Below are 11,856 nucleotides of genomic sequence, written 5' to 3'. Positions count from 1 at the left end.
ATGAGTTGTGTCATAGATTATGCTTGTTGGATTGCCTAATCCAACCAAATTTGACATAAAATAACAACAAACGTTCATCTAAACATTATGAAGTATAGACACATATAACAAGCATCATAATAAAACAACAAATCATCCCTATTAAGTACCGGACTAGATTATGAGAAATATACAAGTAGAAGACTATGAGATTGTTTGTCTTTTAATTATGCGAAAAATCTCTAAATAGCTTATTTTGACTAACATTTTCTAGAAATAGCGTAGATCTTCAACAACTCTCTAAAATGCCCTAAAAATGCCGTCGAATCTGACAGAATTATAACACCGTTCGATGGAATTCGTGGACCTTTAAATCACGCCACGTGTCAATATATTAATGGATCTGACATAATTCTTCATCTTTTAGCTCCAAACCCTAAACCTCCATAACTAACATCCATCTCCATATTTCTTAATTCTCCACAAAATCAAGCAAATCTATAGTGTAAAATCACTTAGTTTTTAAAGAACACAACCATAGTGTTCAATTTCACTCTAGAACTCAAAATCAAAAACATTCGAATTAAAAATCTAGTGTTCAGCGGAAAAATTAAACAGTCGGATCCGACGGAAACATTAACTGAACCATCAGATCCGGCTGTTTATTTTTACATCGCCTAGAACATGAACCCGTCAGATAGCTTAAATAAACGTCGGATCCACCGGAAAATTTGAATACGTGTTATCATCTGATAAGGTATACCAATCCGTCGTATTAGTTCTTGTTAAAAATTTAGACTATTTCTGGAAAATGTTGGAAAGAAGGTTATTTGAGGAATTTTTAATACAATGCAAAATATATTTTTTCATAAAATTATAAGTACTTTAAATGGATAAAGAAAGTACCATTAACATAAATATAGAAAGTCAAATTCTCAATGTCTTTCTTAAAATAGAGAAAAATACAAAAGTATTACAAAATACAAAGTGCTTAAAGTGTATTGTGTTTGAAATAACATTGTTTGAAACAGTAACCAGATTTTGTTTAATTATAGTAACTGTAACATCAACACACACAGAGAGAGCAACAAACGCCATTAAAGAGACACCATGAGCATCCCTGTTTACCCGCTCTCAAATCATCTTCAAACCCATGCGTATATGTATAATATACATACAACCCATTGCAGACTCACACTCTGTCGTGTGGTTTATCACTTTATCGGTTCAACCAGAGCCTCTCAGATCATATCCGAACACCCTTTTTGATCACAACCCCACATTTCACTTTCATCTTTTTGTCTGAATCTGAATATACATACAAATTATATAAATTCATAATTGTGTAATTGGATAAATGGAGGACAGTTTTAATATTCCGAACGAAGGCGAAGAGATGGGTGAAACTGGAAACGAGAAGGAGATTGGAAAAGATGGATTGAAGAAGAAGATTATTAAGGAAGGTGATGGGTATGAGACTCCTAGTAATGGTGATGAAGTTGAAGGTAAGTAAACATTTATCATTTATTCATTTGCATGATATTTGTTGGTTGGGAATTTAGTTATAGATATTGATTATATGTTTTTGTAGTTCACTATGTTGGAAGTTTGCTTAATGGAACTCGGTTTGATTCGAGCTATGATCGGGACGTGCCATTTAAGTTCAAGCTCGGGCTCGGTAAGAGTAGTTATGAACTTTTTAAATCGATAAGTTTAGTCTAAACGGGCCAGTTGGTCCAGTTATCTTTATATAACTTTTTTGGAATTGTGTTTTTTATGACATGACTTAAAATTCTCAAGTATTTCATGTCAAAATTTTATAAACAGAGAATAATGTTTTTGGTAGTTTTAACTTTTAAACGTAATTTTTGTGTACACATTTATATGTTTGCTTGTAAGTTCGTCACTTTAAAGTATTTATACGAAAAAAAAAATCATGAGTCACATAATTATTTAAAAAAAAATGATTTTTTTTTCAAACATACCAAAAAAAAAATTAAAATTTTTGGGTTATTTTATTGTTGTGTACACATGAGTCATACTGTTGTGTTCATGTTCATGTGATGATTTTGGGTTACAGTAGCTCCTAACAATGTTTCAAGATCAGTTGAGGCAAGAAACCAACTCTTGAAAATATCATGTTGATAATCGTGGATTTTCGTGTATGCAATCACAGGACATGTGATCCAAGGATGGGATGATGGTATCAAGACGATGAAAAAAGACGAAAAAGCCCTTTTCACGATACCACCTGCACTAGCGTATGGTGAAACCGGATCGCCACCATCCACCCCCCCTAACGCGACACTTAAGTTTGAAATCGAGTTGATATCATGGACCAAAGTTAAGGATATATGCAAAGATGGAGGCATTTTGAAAACAATAATAACTGAAGGAGAAAATTGGCAAACTCCTAAAGATCTAGATGAAGTCCTAGGTACATGTTTTGTCCTTCACTTGTCGTTTTCTATTACTATTATTATTAGTATTATAATTTTTCAAATAAATGTATTTCTATCCTTTTTTTTGTGACACGGGTTCTTGTTATGCAGTCAAGTATGAGGCCCGGCTTGATGATGGAAGTTTAGTTTCAAAATCTGAGGAAGTTGAGTTCATTGTGAAGGATGGTAAGTTGTTTCGGGTTTAAAAAGGGTTATAAACAGGCTAGTGGGTCGACTTATTTAACTAAATGGGCTAAACAAGTCAACCTGAACACGACCCATATAATTAAACAGGTCAACCGGATCATGACCCGTTTTTAACAGGTTACATATGCCAACACAAAGCCTGATTATATCGTGTCGTGTCATAAAATGCCACATCATTTTAGTATTTTACTACATGTCGAGTCGTGTTTGCCCATAATTACAACAGTTAATATTGTAACTTTATGTTCTCAAAAATATCATAAGTAGTTAATCCTCACATTTATGATTATAAAAACATGATAATTACAGTAATAATAATAATAATAATAATAATAATAATAATCTTGATTCCTGAAGGCCTGAATAAAATGATAGAAGGTTGTACGCGTTAAAAAATAAACTTGTATACGCTCGGGTTTTTAGTCTTTTAGATTATGTAAATTTTACAATATATGTGCAGGGTGTTTCTGTCCTGCATTATCAAGGGCTGTGAAAACTATGAAGAAAGGAGAAAAAACTCTCCTTACTGTGAAGCCACAATGTGAGATATTTAAGCTTTTATAAACACAAAACATCAGTTTATATACACAAAACTGAATCTTAATGACACATTTTATAAACTTTTTTTTGTCACAGATGCATTCGGGGAGAAAGGCAGAGAACCGACAGGTGACAACGAATGTGTTGTGCTACCGAACACCACCCTCCAAATAACACTCGAGTTGGTTACATGGAAAATTGTTTCCGAGGTTACAACTGATAGTAAGGTTCAAAAGAAAATATTAAAAGAGGGTGAAGGTTATGACCGCCCAAACGATGGTGCAGCCGTTCAAGGTTTTCAATTTCTTTATTGTTGTCACGGGTTTGGAAACGGGTAAAATGGGCCCGGGTCGAAACATGTTGTTTCTGGGTCAGGTCGGTATTGGTGTGCATGAAACTGAAGAAACTGAAATAACCGAACCCAAACAAAAACTGACGGTTTGGTTATATATTTTCTTAAATATTAAAGTTTCGGTTCAGTTTTGGTTTGAATGTAACAAAAACCAAAAACCGAGCCGCACAGAATTTATGGATTTTTATTTTGAAAATTAATCTATAAGGTTTTAAAAAATATCGTAACCCAAATGTATATAAGTTTCAACAATACGATTAAAGAGGCTGTATGCAACTAAAACTGGGACGGGTTCGATCCAATTCTTTTGGTATTATTATATTATCTAAACTTGATTAACATATGGACTCTTTTCTTGTTTCTTTTAGTGAAAATGATCGGGAAACTCAAAGATGGAATTGTGTTTATGAAGAAAGGGTATGATGATGTTCCATTTGAGTTCAAAATAGATGAAGGTGAGTGCCATTTTGGTATTAACTGTTAAAAATGATTTCTTTTTAATAAAATATGGAATCAAATTGTTTCTTGTGACAGAACAAGTCATTGATGGACTTGATAGAGGTGTAAAGACCATGAAAAAGGGGGAAGGTTTGACCGAATCACATCAAGATTTTGCTACTGTTCCTGCAAACTGTACCGTGTATTATGATGTCGAGTTAGTTTCATTTGAAAAGGTATATGAAGCTATATATAATATATGACATCACTATGTTAAACAGTTGAATATTAATAAGCACTTGCTAATTATAGGAAAAAGATATGTGGGAATTAACGACGCGAGAAAAGATTGAAGCTTCAGGGAGAAAGAAAGAAGAAGGGATATTCTTTTCAAGAAGCAAAAATACGAGCGGGCTTCGAAGAGATACGAGAAGGTAAATGAGTGTTGCTTCGTTTTTGGATTCGTGTTATGAAACTGATTATCTAATTAATGCAGCTTGAAGGTAAAAGAGTCAACTACACGCACAATTTCTTAACAAAACCGAGCTAATCATACACTCTTTTCTATAACACAGGCTCTTAGTTTCATCGAATACGATTCTGCGTTCAATGACGACAAAAAACAGCAGGCAAAAGTGCTAAAAATCAGCTGCAACCTGAACAATGCTGCCTGCAAATTGAAATTGAGAGATTACAAACAAGCAGTAAAGCTTTGCACAAAAGTGTTGGATTCTGACAGCAAGAATGTTAAAGCACTTTACAGGAGAGCACAAGCATGTATTCGGTTAGTGGACTTGGATGTTGCAGAGATGGATATCAAGAAAGCACTTGAAATTGATCCTGATAATAGGTATTCTTTTGACTTTGAAATGAGTCAATAACCTTTTTAAGTGTTTGACTTTTGGTGCATTGACTTGGCTTTTTTATTAGGGATGTGAAGTTGTAGTACAAATTGTTGAGGGAAAAGGTGAAGGAGTATAACAAGAAAGACGCGCAGTTTTATGGGAATATATTCGCGAAAATGAATAAAATGGAGCACCTTAATACTGCTGTAAGTTACTGTGTTCATCAATTTTAAGCTCACAACCTGGCATAATTGAAATCCTAGTTGAATCCGAGGATTACATGTTGTGTTTTTGTTTTATTGCAGAATGGAGCAAGAAAGCAGGAGGCCGTGCCCATGACGATTGATAGCAAGGCGTGATGATTGAATCTTTCCTCGCTCTCTTGATCTCTAATCACGGTGGATAAATTATAACACGACTATACACATGTTTAGCTAGTTGAGGTTTTTTGTAGTGTCATTGTGGAAGCTGATTAGAAATAAGAACCCGCCATTTTTATGAATCTTCTAATAAAAGTTGTTATAGTTTAGAAATGTCTTGTTTTCCATATATCTCAGAAATTATGATTAATAGAAAATACTGAGTTCATTAGGAATATTTCAAATTTTAAACCATCGCTCATGAACCCTCCTCCAATGTCCATGTTGGTGCGTTCTGACTAGTGATTGGGAGAAAGTGAATGTGTTGGTCTGGAAAATGGTGACGGATAGGCTATCGACCCGATTAGGTTTGCTATATCAGAATATTCAAATTGAATCTAGTGCTTGCGGTCTTTGTGTTGATTCACGACGGATCATCTATTCATGTCATCTAATTATAAGCTCTTGGTATCACATTCCCCCTTTACTTGCTTTTTGGTTCATGATCTTATGTAACCTCACAAAAGAGCTCCATTATATAACAAGAAAAAGGGAAGTTCTACACGGTATTATAATGATGCCACAAAGATAAAGTGTAATCGGTGCATAAAGTTGTGGAAGATATCAAATCATTAGGAATTCTTTGTATTTAAAGAATAACGTGAATTTTCTTTTTAACTCATTGTATGTGTGTTGTTTTGGCCTCCGTTTGTCGTTTTTAATGAAAGTTATCGTTAAACTGATAAATACAGAAAATTCAAATATTCCTCTTTTATTAAACTTTATACTCAACCTCTCACATGATACTGCAATACCGGAACTACAATAACAAAAACCGTTACAACGGCTCAACAAATCATACACCGCCGGAAAACTCCGTTAAAATTCCGGTAACAAATCCACCTTCACCGGCACAAACTTCACCAACTCCTTGGACCGAATCCACGGCTTCACCACCACAACCGACTCAAACACATTCAACTCTCCACTCGTCTTCTCAACCGCCACAACTTTCAAATAATACTTCATCCCGGACACCACCTGCTTCTCCGCCTCCACCACCTCCAAAAACCTCAATCCTCCGTCATCATTCACCGCCTTACTCCGCCGCAACCGATTATACTCTTCCACCGAGTACCTTCCGATCTCCTGAACCGCCTTGTTCGATTTCACGTCGTCTACTTTTGTTCTCGTTCCTATCAATCCGTTTGTTACAGAAGTTGAGATTAAAATGACGAGTGTGAAGGTAATGCATGAGAGATTTGCATTTGCCATAATTGATTGATTTGGAATTTGGAGGGAGGAGTGGGTGGTTTAAGTAGACGATGAACCGAGTGACACGTGGCGGAAACGCCGGTGTGGATGCATTATCGGAGTGCCGCGTTTAGAAGAGATAATTGGGAAGACGACGAAGAATGTCAGGAGGTTTTGTACTTTTGTCTTATCATTACAGTGGTTTTTTTATTGAATTATCTTTGCGTTTATTGGTTCGATGCATGTCGTGATTCATATTTTATTTGTTTTTGATAGAGTGTGCATGAATTGGGTTGAGTCGTTTTTTTGTTAACCGTAAAATTTTGGTTATTTGGATTTTTCGATTTTGTCATTTGCGATTAAAAATTTGGCTTGAAATAATGAACATGGGTTAAAATTAGTTTGCTAATTAGTAATAACTAATTATTATACATTTGAAATAAAATATTTGAGTTTCGTATTTAACAAACTTTTATAAATTACTTAAAATAAGAAATGAGCATATATGAATTCGGTTTGATTAGGTTCGGTTTTTTCGATTTTAATGCATGCAAAATGAAAACCGAAAAGTAAGTTAGGTTTTTACAAAAACATAAAACGAAACCATCGATATTTGTTTTCGTTATTTTTTAATTTCATGCACACCCCTGACTTTTATGATCTAAGATGTCATGTTATATCTTTGGTTACTTTACAAAATAATTGATAAGTTAAAATGAAATATTAAGTTTAATTGTTTTTTATAATATTAACAAAATTAATAATGGGTTCCCTCGATTTAGCGGTTTTATAAATGTTAAAACTAATGATTAGCCAAATAATTAGGTTGGTTTCAAATCAAGTTAATGAATTATTCCGGTACACCATCAGTAGCCTTCAATGCTCAGACCCCTCAATCTAATTTTTCCAATGGGGGCCGTGGTGGACGGTTCTTTCGCTGTGATAGAGGCCGTGGTCATGGGTCCCCTCAGTGCCTACTATATCGTAAAGACAGTAACTATGCCATTTCAACCCCCCCCCCCCAGCTTGCTACTTATGCCGCATGTGCTACCGTATTAGATTCTGAATTAGACAAGTCTTTGCTTGCCTAGTGCCATGCCACTTTCTCCAAACTCGACTGGTATGTAAACTCTGGGGCTACTGATCATATGATTACTTCAATGAGATTTTGTTTCTATAGCTACACCTAACTCAAGTAAATCCTAAGTCACTTTTGGAAATGGTAATGCCCTTAATATCTAGCATGTTCGATAACCTCTAAGCATGTTCTTTTAAGGGAAATTCAACATTACAAAAATCCAATTATCTATTAGTAATATTGTCCCAATCTTACTTCTATATTCTAGACTCAGCAATGAAGCATGCCCTCTCACAAGGAAGATGTGAAAGTGGCTTATATGTCCCTCATTAAATTGCTCAAGCACGTGTGATGGATTCTCGTTCAAAGTTAAGGGCATCATATATTCATACGAACTATGACACTTCGATTAGGGAATAAAAGTTTAACTAGATAAGTTGAGATACTATACTACTTACCAAAGACAATCAAATAAAAATTTAACTAAATATGTTGGAGATATACTTTTTAGACCCTCAACTTTGATTTCATATTATACTTGTTAGCCCCTCAACTTTCGTAATGTAACTTTTGCTAAAAAAACTTTTATCGTAAGGAATCAAACCAATCCTAACCAACTTCCTGTCATGTACCCGTGAAGAGGTAGGTCCCAGCAGAGCCCAGTTGGACCCGCAAGACTCACCTTGAAAAGGGACGTCTGCGCAGTTGAACCCACAAGACTCCTTAACGGACGTCTGCGCGGTTGAACCCGCAAGACTTAACTTAAAGGGACGTCTGCGCAGAGACCAACTGGATCCGCAGGACCCACCATGCTCAGAGACGTGACGTCCTTACGCGCAGTACGCAAGCTGTTCCCGCAGGAAAAGCCTCCCAATGGTGAAGTACTCTGCCTGTTCCCGCAGCTGCGGATACAAGCCATCAGGGAAGGCTACCTGCGCAGCAAAGCTACACGCACAAGGCACTTAGCTCTCATAATAATTCAGTAATGTCACCTGAAGAAGGAATGAGCAAAGCCGGGAACTCTCCCGCACAAAGCCGGGAGAACTCCCGCCCAAATGAGCCAGTCCGTACGATACTGGAGGATCTTTTGTACTGTACCTGACGAGGTATGGACAAAAGATCTGACCAAGGATACGACAGCTCACTGACAACAGTATGACGAGCAGCACGCTCTTGTACTGTATGTCACTATTAGCCGCTGCCTACTCACCAACCTGTCGGAGGACGTGCATAGCCTGCAGTTGGTGGAACAGGAATAGTACACAGCCGGCCTGTCACTATCAGCCGCTGCCTACCCACCAACTACCAGCATGGCATGTGCGTAGCCCACAGTTGGCAGAACAGGAACACTATTCAGCCGGCTGTACCTTCTTGGAAACCTACATTCGGCTATAAATACTCCAACACCTTGGAATGGTACATCATCTTATCTCATCTTATCTTATATCATATACCTGATATCTGCTCTAGTCATTCTCTTAATATACACTTATATTCAAGAGCAATCTAGTTTGATTCTCACGCCGGAGGGTGGTCACAATGAGGTACCCCCCCCCCCCCCTTCTTAGTGACGAGCTCACGGTGTCTGTTTTGCAGGTTATCAGAAGAACCATCTTTGCCGGATCTAACCCCTCGTGGGAAACATCTATTTAACCCCCAGATTACCCGTAATCTGCCCGGGATTGATTAGTGTTTCTTCAACCCGCCACAACGCACATTAGCCTTCGAACATGTAGTGTCTTTAACATGCTCGATATTCCTCTACTTACTAAATAGAATATCTTCCACAACCGTGAGCTCCATATTATCATTCAGCACTCGTTCAATTGGGCTAATCTGTTTTGATGTTTAGTTAAGGTGAAAATAAACTAAACTGATACAATTGGGCTAATTTAATTGGGAGCCCAAATGGTCCAGTTATAATGGAGTTGTGAACTTGTGATATCAGAGTGTCTCTTTAAAAACCACTCACTTTATCTGTTTTTACAAACATTTTTACAAATTGTTGTTTATTAATACTTTAAACATACCCAATTTATAGATAAAACCCTTTGAAAAATTGAATTTTATAGATGACAAAATGTCTTGCTTTTTTTTGTCCTTTACTCATACTCATAGCTATAGGTTTTTATTAAACTTTGATTTGGATCACTTAACCATCCTTTAAAAAGCCTCATGAATAAAACGAATAAAAAGGCCATAGTTTTTTCATTAACCAGAACCACAGTTGCTGCCGTAGCTGTCGGCGGGAGAGAAGATTCCGTGTAACACATACTACATATTCACAAATATGAAGGAATGGAACGTGGACACAATCCCACAGTTATTAGTGATTTAGATTATGCACTTTGTTTTTATTTTCGGGGGGTACTAACATTTTGTTAGACATATACGATAAAATGTGTTTGTTTTATGTGTATATGATCAAATATCAGGGGCGGATTTATATGAGGGGCAGGGGTAACCCCTCAACTTTTGTGATATTTTGTTTTTTTTTTTTCGTTTTAAGTATAGGATACCCCTGAGTAAATAATAGGTTACCCCTGAAAAACCTTGAAGTTAAAAGAGAAAGAAAATGTTTTCCGGCCAAAAAAGGGTGGTCCGGCGAACTGTGTGATTCGGAGAAGACAATGTGAACTTTTAGTTTTTCAAGGTTAATACTTATAGTTTAGTTTAAAATATAAAGTTGGGTCCACCCACTATCTCTCTATAAAATGAAAACCTTATTTTATTTTATGTGAATCTAATGGTCCACCGTACACAACCCAAAAGTCATTTTACAATTTTTCAAAATTACTAATCTTGATGCACCTATTTTACTTTTTTATTTGTTTTGATTTTTTTATAAGTACTTTTTATTGAAAGTTGTAAATTGAATTATGTATAAATGTTTATTCATATGTTAAGATATTTAGTTGTTAATTTAGTTAGTTAACTTTTAGATGTCGTCCAATAAATAAATATATAAATACATAACTTTTAGATATATAATAGTGTAATGTAAATCTCTAATTCTTTTATGTTAGGTTAATTGAATGGAGAAAAGTTGGAATTAAGTTTTATATGCAAGCAGGCCGGCTATAAGGTGCGGCGTCACAAACCTAACACCTCACTAGGTTTTAATTTTTTTTTTAAAAAAATTATATGTACTTTTATTAAAACAATATGTATATTTAGTGTTTAAACTTAATTATATAACCAATAGATTGGTCTAGTATCAAAAATGTATTGCTCTCAACCCAAAGGTTATCGGTTCAACTCTCATTTGAGGCATATTTAATCCTATTTTTTATATAAAAGTTTTTACACAACCCAATTATAACTAAGTAAACCCATATAAAAAATAAATTGTTTAAACCCAACAAAGAAAATATTTTACTTAAAAGCCCAAAAAAAATTTCACCTTCGGCCCAAATTTTTTTTTGCTTTATCGGAGCCGGCCCTGTATGCAAAGGGATAAAATTAGGGTTTGTACAGTTGAAATAATAAAAATAATAGATGTCGATATAGTGGCTCGACTTCAAGCAATCTGAAGAGAAAAAAAACTATTAGGTGTTTTTTAACTTTATTTGTTATCGTATTTTTTTTTTCATTTATATTGTTTGAATGTACGATAAAAAAAATTATGTTACCCCTAATATTTTTTCTAGATCCGTCACTGTCAAATATGTTGGTTCTATGTGCACAAAACCTAACATAAATATATAGCATATAGCCTAATACCACGTGATTCTACATCAGTGCAATGTCACACAATAAGCAAGTTGACACGAATGATATGATTAAGGTATATTTAACCTGAAAATCGTTACAAGTATTACTTTTCTTTTATAAATTAAAATACTTGAAACATATAACTTTGATGTAAAAATTATTATTTAAATTACCTGAATACGCTTTCAATGATAAATGGGATACATGAAACGTGAATTAACTCAAGCCCATAGTAAGATTTTGTTTATTGTTATCATAATTATCACTGATCTTTGAACAAAAATGTTTACATATATGGGCCCATTTTTTTTTACTTGTATGGGACAACCAAAATCTCTGAGAAGGCACCGGTAATACACATAACATATTCATATAAGTTAAAATTCATAATATATTGCCTCAACACATAACTTGGACCCTGATACTTATAATTTGTGATCTAGAAATCTACAACCTAACAAGGGCCAATCTTAATTCTTAAATTAGATAAGACTTGGGCAGACACACACCAAGACGCATACTATCATTTTGGCCCTGTTGTAAGTTTAGGCCCTGTTTGTTTTTGCATCTTTTCTCTGAATAGAGGAAAACGTTTGATTTGGTCAGACGTAATCAGACGTGGGGCTGTTTTTTTTTCTTGCATTAAGAG

The 11,856-nt window shown here is 35.1% G+C and overlaps 2 pseudogenes across 1 annotated transcript; one reads left to right on the top strand and one right to left on the bottom strand.

Moving 5' to 3' along the window:
- The first annotated feature begins 1,048 nt into the window (after window positions 1-1,048).
- Window positions 1,049-5,215, top strand: LOC143574872 (peptidyl-prolyl cis-trans isomerase FKBP65-like; annotated as a pseudogene). Its single transcript, XR_013142671.1, has 12 exons — window positions 1,049-1,484; window positions 1,571-1,657; window positions 2,156-2,416; window positions 2,532-2,606; window positions 3,088-3,168; window positions 3,264-3,461; window positions 3,888-3,974; window positions 4,054-4,193; window positions 4,270-4,391; window positions 4,533-4,807; window positions 4,888-5,008; window positions 5,108-5,215. The product of XR_013142671.1 is annotated as a peptidyl-prolyl cis-trans isomerase FKBP65-like (transcript).
- Window positions 5,216-6,040: 825 nt separating this feature from the next.
- Window positions 6,041-6,436, bottom strand: LOC143574859 (cysteine proteinase inhibitor B pseudogene; annotated as a pseudogene).
- Between the last annotated feature and the right edge of the window lie 5,420 nt (window positions 6,437-11,856).

Source organism: Bidens hawaiensis, unplaced genomic scaffold (assembly GCF_021521415.1).
Source record: "Bidens hawaiensis isolate Kalapana, Puna unplaced genomic scaffold, B.hawaiensis_p1.1 tig00027123_1, whole genome shotgun sequence".
In the NCBI taxonomy this organism is placed as follows: domain Eukaryota; kingdom Viridiplantae; phylum Streptophyta; class Magnoliopsida; order Asterales; family Asteraceae; genus Bidens; species Bidens hawaiensis.
This window is presented reverse-complemented; position numbering and strand designations above follow the sequence as displayed.